At 39.1% G+C, this 13,545-nt stretch overlaps 1 protein-coding gene across 4 annotated transcripts in view; it reads right to left on the bottom strand.

Annotated features, from left to right (window-relative positions):
* Window positions 1-13,545, bottom strand: part of NYAP2 (neuronal tyrosine-phosphorylated phosphoinositide-3-kinase adaptor 2) — a 144,759-nt gene that overhangs the window by 43,428 nt on the left and 87,786 nt on the right. The window lies entirely within an intron of this gene.

The raw sequence follows: 13,545 nt of genomic DNA, 5'->3' as shown, positions 1-13,545 counted from the left end.
TTTATTTACCTTTATCACACATTTTAAAATTAGAGCTGCCTTTTGATGGCTTTCTTGATGTGTGGTGGCTTGTCTGATCTGCACAGCTGTAAGTTTATCCTAACCTCTCCCAAAGAAAATAGGCTATCAATACCACATGCCAGAAACATGGATAATGCTCAGTGCTTAAGCCATTTTCCCAAAAAAAGAGGAGTATATTATACCGTCAGTGAAAGCCATTTCCTCATCTTTATTAACTATGGTGGTTTGTCTATTCTGACTTCATCTGCTTGCTAATTAAGCAGAAGTTTGCTTTGCATATCAATTTTTAATACTCCTTTTTTACAGTTAAGTGAGAGTTGCAGCAGCCAGCTTGTTCAATTAAAAGCAGCTCTGACCTAGTTCCATGCAAAATCAATAGAAATCCTGAAAGAGTCTCACAAACGATTTAGCATTTAAGGAGACATGTCTGAAATACTTCTCAGTGTTCACTGAGCACATGTTTCTGTAAGCAGAGTGGGGTTTTTTTTGTTTTGCTTTATATGGTAAAATCCAGTGGAGATCACATCTGCTTGCTACAGACCTCCAAAGATCAGCTCTGCCTGCTGCAGACAGCAAGGGGAGTGGAAAGAGGGATTGCTGAAGAAATGCATTTGGTTTATTTTCTGTGGCTATTCCAAAGCTGCTAAGTGGGCAATCCTGGCTAGGAAAAGAAGGAAAAGAAAAAGCCTGCGCTGCAGTTAATTGAAGACTAACAAAAAAAGGGATAGATTTATCATCCAAAGCTTTAGAATAAATGGTATTCAGTGAAAAGTATGAGTGTTATAATCTGGTTGAAAAAAACAGAACAGAATAGAATTCTTTAAATTTCAATAAACTTCAGCTGGCATTATCAATCACTTCATCTTTTAAGTTTTAAAAATTCTGCATGGTAAAGCACACGTTTAACATTGCTTGAGGTCCTGGAGTAAGAGTAAAAATCTTCTTGTATACTGATGCTTGAATGAAATACAGGGAAACTTGGTTTTTGTCTTAAATAAGGAGATCTACTTGATCCAAGATTATTATATTTTGGCATACATTGTAGAAGTGATGACAATATAATACATCCTGTTTCCAACAGGGCCATCATTATTTCCTAATAATTTCTTCCAAGACTGTGCTTGATCTTTCAAGTGTGCCCGTTCTGCTTCAGATCACCTCACAACCTGAACCTTTGACTGAAAAGACCATTATCTGGAAGATATGCATTGTACAGATGTATTACCAAATAAAAAGCAGTGTCCTGGGACTCTCACCATTAAATCAAACAGCATTCTTGGAAAGATTGTTTTTTGGCACTCTATTAATAGGTTTGATATTTACCTTGGACGAGTCACAATTACATAATTAAGCAGAACACAATTCTCTGATATGCACTACATATTCTTTTATTTTGCTTTCAGAGCTGGCCATGTTGGAACTTGGTGCACTTGGGAGAACCTCAACAGAAGCCTCTGCATTTCCCAGTGCCTTCCTGGGCAAACACCTAAGTACAGCAAGTCAAAGTGAATTCTGCCACTGACTTCAACGGAGCAAGGGTTTTCCTTCCAGCAGTTATTATTTGGGGCTAGCCAGCTACGCTGATTCATATGAATGTATGGCATAGTTGATACTGGTGAGCTAAAAACATTTTTTATGTAGTTTGTACACCCAGATCTCCTGCTGATAATCCAGGCTGACCTTTCAGTCAAACAACTAAATGTGCGCACATAAATTTCATACCTGTACATACACTGTCTATGTCTGTTTGCAGCAAATAGGATTTAAGTAGCAGAAAAAGGAAGAAGACTATTTTGAGAAGTCTGAATGTGACCATCTTGTGAAAATTTCTTCTCTCCTCTGCCTTCCTCTGTTGGTATCGCTGATGCTAGCCTTGGACTACTTACCAACACGCATATACTGCACAAGCATATACCGTCATCTACACCCTAAACTCAACACTGATCAAAGAACATACAGTTAAACGAAACATGAAATTAAACTGGAGAAATCAGGGACTGTAAAAGATTGCCCAAGTGTTAACCAGCATTTGATTTGAAGAGGATGCCTATTCTTTCTTAATTGTTTTCCTTCCCAATCGTGTTCATCTCGCTGCATGTTCATTCTATTATTCAGGTTCTTAAATATACAGCCTTCATGTTTGGATGTGGAAACGATGGTTTGATGGGCACTGCACATGTCCTAGCACCGTATGGCAAGAAATAAGAAGCAAGGGTGAACCAAAAAAGCTAAAATACACAGACACTTTAAGAAAAATGCTTTTGTAGAAAGTTCATGACCTTAAGTTTCAAAGCTTCACTTCAAAAATATCAATCTTTCATAGAAGTGCTGACTATATGAAACTTGTCAACATTTTTTTGATCAAGTTTTTTGCTGAAAAACAGCCTTTGAACTATATCAGCAGTTTGAATGCATGGTTTTTCCATTGTTTGACCACCTTTATTTATTCTAAAGTGTATTTCTTCATCCAGATTCAGTAGTAAATGAAAATCTGTTGTTAGTCAGAAAAATGCAGATAGTAATGGACACTGGTTGTGAAAACTGAGGACAGAAACCCTCACTGTCATATTTTCACATTAAAAAATTAATTAGAAAGTTGGAGTAAAAATAAATTTTTTCCTGGCTTTTTTCATCTGTATTTTAACTACTTCTATGAAGAACATTTTAATTAATGCTCTTCTCTTTATTGACTCCATTAAAGAATGAGAAAATTTGCCTTTCATTGTTAGAACAAGTGTCCCATCGCTACAGCTCCCCTTCTACCACAACACATTACCAGTAAAAGGGAATCCTGACCTTGTCTTAACATTGGCCCTACCTGAATTCTGCTCTCAGATTTACAAAACCAGGAACAAGTGTACAGGCTTTTCTATGCAGCCTCTGTGCCAAGCCTAGCTGGGTCAGGATCCCAAGCACTATTTGCTCTGCAGGTTAGCGCTCAAGGTTTCTCCCGATTACAGCATGAAACTCGCATGTCATTCTGTCTTTCTATGCCTTTTAACAGTGTCAATCATTTTAGGTCCTCCCCACTTTGTAATTAGAGGTTTCATTTTGTGAACTGGTTTTCCTCTTGCTAGCTAAGCAATCATTAAGCCATGACAGCACAGACTTGAGATTCTGAGGAAATAAGTAGAATTGCAGATGGCCTTACAGAGCTCCAACCAATGCCTGTGCTTGTTAAGACTTTGATATTATTGCTTTCACAAGCGTGTAGAGCAGCTAGCATGGCTGATACAAGTGTCTGTATATGGGTTACCGCACATATAAATTAAATATAAATTACGCAAACATTGCCTGAGCAGTGAAATAGCTATAGATTTCCTGGAAGAAGGTACTTTTTGAGTCCTGAATTTAAATCACACACAAAAATAATCTCCATCTCCAGCGAAATTAAACATGCAGCTTCTTTTTTTCAGGTGAGTAGTTAAAAGAACAGTAGTTCTCCTTACTCCTTCTTAAATGCCAGATAAAGTGGTAATTGCATGTTACCGTTTTAACAAAAAAAAAATTATTAGGGATGGATAATTCTGTTCAGAGGAATAAAAGTAACCTGAACCTTCACATCAAATTGAATGTAAATGAACCTAATTTTTAATATGCATTATTAACCTGACAATTATTTCCTCAGTGTTCCTGTACTTCTCACCTTATCTATACCTAGCATGTTTGTACATGTGAAGTTTCATGGTTCAATATTTGAATCAGTGTAACTGGTATGACCCAAATAAAGCTCTTTCTAACCCTTTGATGTCTCTCGTTACTGACAGACTCCTGGAAGGTCCAGAGAAAACTGAAGGAGAAGCATATCCACATTTTCTCAGTTAAGAGTCTAAAATTTTTGATCAGAATATTATGTGTAGATTAGATAATACACCGACAAAAATGTGTAGCATATTATGCAGTCATCCACTATTTTTTCTTAGTCTTCATAATATTCACTGCTACATTCTGGATACCTTGGTTTGCAGAGTGGTTTTGCAAGGAACAACAGCCTAAGACAAAGGGAGGACCCCTCTTGTCATCATTTATAATGGGATCCCCCGAAGTATCTCTTATCTCAAGGACCTTTGGATTGGGCCTTTCATGACAGCATTTAAGAACTGAGCTCACTCTGCCAGGAATCAAATCAGATATGCCAGAAAAAAAATACATTTTTTTAAAAAAGGATATATAAACCACTTATCCCAAGAAATTGTTGGGTTTTGTTACAGAGATCAGTAGACTAAAGTAATTTTAAGAAATATAATGAGAAATAGCAGTCAGAACTATTGGTGGATTTTAAAACTGAGGAAGGAAAACTTGTTCTTTCCTTTATTCCCCCAAAAAGTTCCCACCGTCATCTCTTAAAATCGCATAGCTTCTACAGCTAGAGCTGTGTCTCTGTATGTACAGATGAGGCATTTAATTAGACTCCATCTCTTGTAAAGATGCAATGACAGCAGCTCAACAGATCACGAAACCAGGTTTCAGATCATAAGCCATCATGCAAAAGACTTTCATTTAACAATGATCTCGAGAAGCTCCCCTGGCTATGATGTAGATATTCCAGACTCTGAGGAAAAAAAGCAGATTTTTATTTGCAAGATTGTTTTTTCACTCACAGTAAATTTTTGGGAAACTGTTATGTTCTGCTGTCCTTGAAACTTGCACAGTATTTCACCTTCCTAAAGCTCACAGTCCTTGGCTCGGTGGTGGTGGTGTGGTCTGGGGAACTTTGGTCATTTTTCCTAAACAAAACTGTCATCTCCTTCCCTATGATTTAGTTTAACGCTTCCGTGCTATCTCTATATACCTACCCATGGAACATGTTAAATCTGTTTCAAAGTGCTTTATGAACACCATGCTTCTTAAAAGCAAACACAATAAACATAGGCCTTCCTCCTAATGGTCTCTAGTTTTACTTTCAGGATTTAACAAACAAAAATGCACTTGAATCCTAACGCAAAGAAAATCTGATTCTTAACTTAGAAAAAATGCAATTCAGGGTCCAGTGCTTGGTTATAAAGACAAGTTCTGAAAGATCTATCAGATGCCTTGAAAAAGGATCCCTGTACTGCCAAAGCCAGAGGCAGAAGCACCATCTGGTCCCACCCTGAAAGTCATTGCTTCAGCAGCCAGCCAAGCCAACCCACCAAAAGATCCACTACAGGCCTCAGACACTGGTTTGATCTGTACTCCCATGAACTTGCCTTCTGCCTTTTGTAAAGCTAACATGCACAGGTACCTTTTTCACATCTGAACTGCAATTCTGGCTTAAAACTGCTAACCCTCCAATTGCTGCAACACATGATACGATTTTAGTAAGATACTCTACAAAAGTCCTAAAAACCAAAGCTGATGCCAGATATTTCCTTCAGCAAGAGGCTCCATGTTATTTTTCAAATAAATTATCTCCAACTGACATGAGGTTAGAGAGAACCAGCCAGTCCCCTGACAGTTCCATTGCGTATAAAGTTTAAACATGACTATGTTCAATACAACTAATACAACCAATTCACTGTTCTAGCACGCAGAAATAAAGCATGGCTCCCTATCAAATCCAGAAGCCCCAGGGAGGAGGACACGGATGAAGGCATGGGGTTGGGACCGCCCCAGGTGCCACAGCTGCTGCCCTTTGGGCATGTTCTCTCAAACCTCTGGCATCACCAGCCTGGCCGGCTTCATCTGACGCAGCTGCGCCAACTTCCTGAGTAGAGGCTACATAAATAAAACTGCACTATTACTTTAAATCAAAGTAGTTTGATTCCTATCCTCTTTTATTTTTTCCTCTTGGTTCTTTCACAAAAGGAGGACCCTCATATCCTACACTGATTCCACCTTCCCTAAGAAACACAGTAAAAAATTTTAAGAAATTGTATTTAGCAGTTTTGTTGAAGGTCATATATGCTTATGGAAAACTTCACCAGATTAAGCATTTCTTACCATTATTACGGAGCACCCATGAATTGGTCAAAAATTGTATGGTCCTGTTTGAAACAAAAAGACAATAAACTCTCCGATTCACCATTCTGCTGTATGACTACACCATTTTGAATACAAGCTGTTCTGGTAACAAAGGACATTTATTTTCTTGAAGCCAGAGACACAGATGGTGTAAACTGGAATAGCTCTCCTGGTTTTAAATAAGAAGCGATGATTTATAAGTGCTGAGGATTTGGCCTAAAGGTCAAGATATTTCTCTGGCTTAGAAAGCTCTGTTTGGAGGCGGGGGGGAAATCAATGGCACTTACAACTCAGAAACTATTATCATTATCCATGTCCTTAAGTGCAGCATGTGTTACTTTGCTTATTCACAACATAGTGAAGTAGGTGCTGGTAAGTGCATTTAAGGATTTTTTTTTTTTCCTTTACAACTTTCAGACAACTCACATCTTCATGTACATTAAACCTAAAGAGAAAATGTCTTTTTCGGTCCATTTTACTTGAAATCTAACAAAAAGAGAGTAGTTTTATCTCTATTAATTTTTCTTTTTTTACCCCTTACAAGTTTATTTCTTTTTTATAAAAAGAAACATTGATTAAATTGTTAACCAGAAATTCTATCAAGCAGTCAAGTAATAAAAACATAAGGAATAAATAAATCCATATACATCAACCAGAAACAGCAGCTGTTTCCAGAAAAACCTGAGCAATTATTTATGAAATTATGTCTTCTTCAGTGCTTCTGTATACCGTCACAATCCCAGGAGGACCTGATTTTCTGATGAGCCTAAATTGCTGAATTAGATGAGGAGACGATGTCACGATACCAATTAGCCAAACCATTGCATATAATCTCAAAACGTGTGTTTTCTGTTTTAATAACTGCATGTAACAGAGACATTCCTTCATCTTAAAAATGGAGGGGACATCCCACCCATTAGTGAATTGAACAACTAAATGCCCTTAAAATAGACAGACTTGCTTTGCGTGAAAGCAGCAAGACAACAAACGACATAGTGTGCTTTTCAATCAAGGAATGGGTACCTACTGATTTATCCATTTGAAACAAGTGCTCAAACCTGGTATTATCCTTGGTGCCAAGAAAGAACTGAATTACTGGCACGCAATGCAAAATGGGGCAGTGATGGCGTAGCTACTGTGGGGGATCAGCACTCAGGGATGTGCAAGCTGCCACTAAGCTGCTGTGCATGCTTTCACACGTTTCTTTGTACCGTTGCTTCTCAGCTCACTCTTTCCCATGCAGAGTAAACCTAGGTGAAATGTCAGTTTCCTGTCTTGTGCATGCTTAGCTGAATGACCTTACTGTCACATTATGATTTTTCTTTCCAGTTATTTCCTGTGATTGTTAATTGGGGAACACATGTCAGTTTCAACAATTAAGAGCCTCCAGCTGGCTGGGTTAGCTGATCTGGATCAAAATATTTAGTACGGTGCCCATCTCTTTTTACTAGAGGATCTAAGGATTACTGGTGAAGGACAACACCACATATGGCTAAAATAGCACTTAAGACCATTCAGCTGCAAAATGAATCTTGTTTTTTTCCCAAAAACTTGGTTCCTGAACGGTGCTGACCAGATCTGGTCATCCTCATGTTTACACTTTTAAGTTTTAGAGACCTAACTGACAGCAGCAGACCAGATAGCTTGTGACCTTTGTGCATGCAGGTGTACACAGCCCTTGCCCTGAATATGCACTCACAAGTGAATACCTGAAGATTTCTGATGCTGCAATTACTTAGCTTGCTTATATCTTGATAGATCGTAAAGGACAGAGCCTTCTTCAGACATTAACTAAACGCAATTATCTGTGGTAAGACCATATCCTTCCAGTGGTGAACAAGCGTCATTCTCTTCAAAGCTGATGTTCTCTTGCCCTCTATTCCTTTTCCTCTGGCACCTCCCCCTGCTCCATCCTCTAAGTCTTTTCTTTCAGATCTAGTTTCAGGACTGTCAAACATGACATGACTGCTATGATCACCTCATCTAATCTCGTGCATATCATGGGTCATCAGACTAGAAAATCGCTAACTTCTAGCGAAACAGCTGCTTCATCTGTGATGGTGAAACCAATACACCTCTAGCTTAAAGGTTCAGGAGTAACTTCAGTTATGCAATATTATTTCTGTAAAGCTGTAGCTGTCTCATTAAGACTGAACTTGCATCCATACTGCATGCAATCAATTGCTATAAGGCGGAAAAGGGCTGGAGAATTAGGCTTTATATAAAACTACAGAAAATATATTAACCTATAGGTTTGAAGTGATGTAGGCTTCCAAATTTCAGTCTGTGATACTGACTCTCAGCTATGTAGTAGTTGAGCAATATTATGTAGAGGAGTAGCTATAATATTTTTTATGGCCAGCCTAATCTTTGCAGGCAAGTTCTTCATCTTCAGAACACCAGCGGCTGAGCAGGTATCCAAATGAGAATGTATGCACAGTTCAATGGCATACTAAGTCCACTCTCCTTAGGCCAGCATTCTTCATCCTAACTCCATTAGAAATACCTACGCTGAAATCCTGCCCTGTCTGTCTATGTTCCTCATCCTGTGTTTAATGCACAGAGGTGGAGGTTAACCAACTAAATAGACACACATAGGGTGAATTTTCACTTGACTCATTTCTCAAACTCTCTTTTCCAACATACTGTTGTATCTAACAGGGAACACAAAGCTGCTTTCTAGCTGCCTGGGAAACACCAGCATAAAAAAAAATAAAAATTCCACTCTAACTCCACAATTTCTTCACGGGAGGGTCTCAGCTGCCTGAAATCAGCATGAGCTTCTTTTTATCAAGTTGAGCCACTTTGCCCCCCCCCCCCCCCCCCCCCCCCTATTTGACAGCTTATAATAAAATGTTTTAGATTTCTAGTGCAGCTAGTGCAGTGGGTACCAGCCAGGAACAGAAAATGTTAATAATTATCCCAATTTTCTATGACTTTAGCTGGCTCTTCATAGTAGCATGTTCACAAATTTCCTCCCTATACGTGACTAGAAGCTGAAGAGTGAAACTCTCTGTAGGCAAAAGCCAAAGCAGCTACAAAGCCCTGCAGAGCAGCTAAGGAAAAGAGCAATGAGCTGCTGTGCATCATGTGCCCGGATCTCATGTCTCGCGCACAGAGTCAGGGCACACAGCAGAGGTAAGTATTCTGTTGTGCAGTTCATTAGGATGAGTATTTGCAATACTTGCTCAACACAGGCACAAATTTCCCAGGAAATTATGAGGAAACTGAAGCCTAAACAAATGGAAACACCCAATACATAAACAGAGAGAGCTGATCCTGGGAAAGGATGTAAAAATGTACCGCCTTGAAGTAAGCACAGTTCAGATGCACACCAGCAGCTTCTCCGTTTTGCTGTTTAGGATGTGGGTATGCCTATAGGCACATGACTTCAGTTCTATATTTTCACAGAGTACAGCACGTTTCTATGGTACAGAAAAGACAGAGACAGCAAATATAGTTCCAGAAAATCTGAAGACCGTTCCGTCTCTCTCTTGCTGTAATTCCCTCTTTACTGAAGGACACGGGTAACACAAACACTCAGGGCATATGCTAAAAGCAAAGGGAATGTGTCATTCAACGCAGCTGGACTGAGCGGTCATACTTAAACACCTTCCAGCTGTATTAGAAAAGGACACACCGCAGCAGCCCAAGGACACCAGGCAGTGTTTGTACTCTTTAAATACCTTCCCTCTAACCTCTAAGGACTGATGTATTTCACAGGGTTCTGCCACCTGTTAGGGCATACTACCATGTTATCCCGCACAAAAGGAGGAAGGGCTAAAGAACAGGCGATGACAATAATATCTATCTTCTCCACTATTCCACATTCTTCATGCTCTACATCTTTTTTCAGTTTTCTGTAGGGGTTCTCTCCATCTTTCTATCTTTCTTTTTGATCATCTTCCACTAATTTTTTCATTTCTGATTTGGCCTCACAATTTCTTTTTATCTGTTCTTTGCTCCCCACCTTCATAATTGTGCTGTAATGCATATTTAAAATGCTAACAGCACACAAGAGGATTTTTAGAAGAACACAGCACAATAACAGAGCTGCTTATAAAATCCAGATACGCACATCACAGTTACAGTCCGTGGATGCTGACTGCATTCAGCAATATGTCTGGGGCTTCAACAGAACCTCATATCCTCAGAAAACATGGCCCTGAGGTGACAGTCTCCTTAGTACCACTGATTTATCCCAGTTTCCCACTAATGAAATTCCAGTGAACTCTATAGGAATAAAATGGAGGGGGATAAAAAAGGAAACATGGCAGAAAAGTAAAGAAAATAATACAGAAAGGCTACAAGGGCAGTTTTGCTTGTATATTAAAGCTGTTGACTGGAAATAAGGTTTGTGCAGTCCCCCTCCTCAGAAAGAAACCCACTCAAAAATGCCACCAATTAAAAGCCAGGGATTATATTCTGAGTTTGGACTCAAATGCCAAATTTCCAGAGTCAGTTGCAGTAATAACAATAAAGATGAGAGAGAATTTTCTCTTTAACTGCTGCAATATTTTCCAAACACACTCAGCTGAATATAAAATGTAGTATTGTGTGCTTTTTTTGACTAGCATATGGCAGTGAGAGCTTCAGACAAGTCACAGAGGGCTGAGTCTTGGAGGATTCAATGAAAAAGTTGCTTGAGATGTGCTCAGAATAATTTTATATTTTAGAAGCAAATATTCTTAGTTTCCCAGCATGACTTCCTAAGATAGCTTCTTTTTTGTTGTGTGTTTATTATCCTCTAGATTCTGGAAATCTTTCTATATGCTGAGAGCAAATTACACTGAAGTGACAACTATAAAACCATTGCAGTCCCAGTTAGGCCTATGCTATGCATTTGCTCTCCCATAGCTTAAAAAAGAAAGAATCCAGAACTGTACGAGCGCCTTAGGCTTCCAGTTTAATTTTGCAGGAGCAAGATTTCTTTATGATCATATGATTAATCCGGTGGACACTATCTATCACTATGTATAATCGTGGCATGTAAATATGACAGTCTGTTCAGATTTTACATTCAAATTCCAGTTCAGATTCGTTATGGTGGATGATTTCAATGTAGTATAGAAAGATAAAAAGCTAGACCTGCATGTGTTTTCTATAAATCTTAAGAGTGTTTTCTACTTCTGTAATATCTGAGAACAAACCTGGTTTTTGCTCAGTGCAGTAATCCCACAGGATTAAGTCATAATGTAAATACCAGACAAATTACAATCGGATTAGATGGGCAGTCTGTTCATTTACTCAACACAGCTGCACTCCAGAGTCTTTTCACCACTGGTGTCTATTTATCACATGAATGCTTTGTCCTTAAAGTAAATGAACAGTTTTTATTTCATATCTCTCTTGTTTTACCATTCATGACCAATAAGGAGCACATTTCTAGTTCCTAAGGAGCAAGCAGAATGCTCCTTGAGAGGCCAAGAAGAGAGCTGTTCTTGGTACAGATCTGCAGGATATGATTTATTTTAAATTATCAGTGAAAAGTCCCTTGAAAGGTCTGCATCCAACTTCGGTCAAGTGGAATATAGAGAATATCCTTCTGGAGGTAGGTATGAGAGAGCAGCACAGATTTGCTGAAATTTCCCAGGACTTGCCACATTCGCTGCAGGAATTTCTATAGGTTCCAAACCCGGTACTTCTGCCTATATTGGTGAGCATAAAACAGTCCAGCTTACAAAGTCCACCAGGTAGGTCTGGTGTAGCATGGGGCTTACAGGGGATTTTCACTCACTTATGAATAAGAAGTATGTTTAATAATGTTCAATATTGTCTGCACTTTGCCAAAGTCTCCCTACCACTTCACTGTAATTATTTATAAAGGTCACATCACATCTCTCATAATTGTTCGCCATTACAAGAATCAGCTTGCCTTTTAGGTACAAACTTGCTTCCATCCAGCACACAAATCTGGCAGTATTGTATTTTTATTACTGTAATCTCTCAGTGAAACCCTACTGAATCATGGAGTTAAGACTTCCATAAAACAGTATTTATGACTGCAGGCCACAAAAATATTAAAGCCAAATTAAGCAAACTGCTGCACCAACTCGTATGCTCAGTATCCTGCTAACTCCATGCTCACCTCCACTTTTGATTTCACAGACATTATTCCTGATTTGCACAGAGATAAATAAGAATAAAACTGCTGAGGTCGGGGCAGTGGAGTCTATGAATCAGGAGGAATGCCCTGTATGCTGACCTAAACCATTGCTACCAAGCTCCTCCATACTTACATGTTTGCATGTACTCATTCAGTTGCAGAGGTGCAAGGCAAGCAACCTCTGCCCATGAAAACCCAGAGGAGGTGTTCTTGTGAGCCCCGTGAGCGTGCCTTAAAGTGATGTGACCACATGGCAATGAGTGATGTAACAGAGCGGCACAAACCCAAGCAGAAAGGCAGTGCAGAACTCGCTTCTCTTCTGCAGTGATGTGATAGCCTGGAAACCAGAACACCTTTATCAGGTGTAAACCAGAGTAGTTTATCACATCGTATTTAATATGTTAGAGCTGCCAAATAGGTGTAATATAGCACTTACACAAACATAAAATCAGCTGTTCTCCAAAGAGAGCCTTTCCATTAGGCAGGTGTTGAGAATTCAAAGTCATAAACTGATTTTACTGAAGTTGGAGGAGAAAGCATACTGAGCTCACTTTGCACTCTGACAAAAGGTGTTACAGCTACCTTCCACTGCAAGACATTGTCTTTGGCACCACTGAACAAGAACATTTTTGCAACAGACGTACTGGTGCCAGGCTCTGCTTTCACTCACACCTGTGACTCCTGCCAACTTCATCAGAGGTTTCCATATTTCACCAGCTCAGAAATAGGTGTATATTGTTAAACCTGAATACATATGGGACAATGATTTTACGGTACAGCATATGAAAAGTCAATATTGGCTTAAGGTTTTCCTGCACAACTTCCTTCCCTGCTTTTCTCTGTGTGTAGATAATGCTTTATAGGTCATGTCATTTTTCAGATCAATTCACAGTACGGCCTCCCAACCAGTCACACTAGCACAGCTGAAAGAGATACTCTGAGGCACAGTACAGAAGGAGGCAGTGGGAGGAGAGGAACGGTTTAAACTGCTACATCTGGTTACCATCATACACACCATGATCACTGGCCAAGTTAATGGCGATCTTTGGCGATAGTGGATCTTTGGCGATAGTGGATCTTTGCCAAAAAACAACTACTGTTTGGTTGTTTTTCTATAAGCTGCCTGGACAATTACTATGTCTTAGCATCCATCAAGAAAGGGAGGATGTGACATGGTGGGAAGATCCCAACTCACATAGGATACTTACAGCTGTGGAAAAGTTAATGAAAACTGGCTCCTTTTGCAAGACCAAGCCATGAATTGTACTTCTGTAGAGCAGTATGCATACCTGAAAATCTTAAAAATATAACAATATGAAGACTAAAGCAATCTTAACTATAATCACTTTTCTTCCAAGAAATTTATGAAAGGAATTCAGACTTCTGAGGTGTTTGATTTTTGCAAACATTTGATTTAGTAAAGTATAGTAAAAGATATTATTATGAAAGATCAAGGAAAAATTACGTCAAGAACT

This window comes from Athene noctua, chromosome 8, assembly GCF_965140245.1.
Source record: "Athene noctua chromosome 8, bAthNoc1.hap1.1, whole genome shotgun sequence".
Classification (NCBI taxonomy): Eukaryota; Metazoa; Chordata; class Aves; order Strigiformes; family Strigidae; genus Athene; species Athene noctua.
The sequence above is the reverse complement of the archived record's forward strand: the minus strand, read 5'-3'. Positions and strand labels throughout refer to the sequence as shown.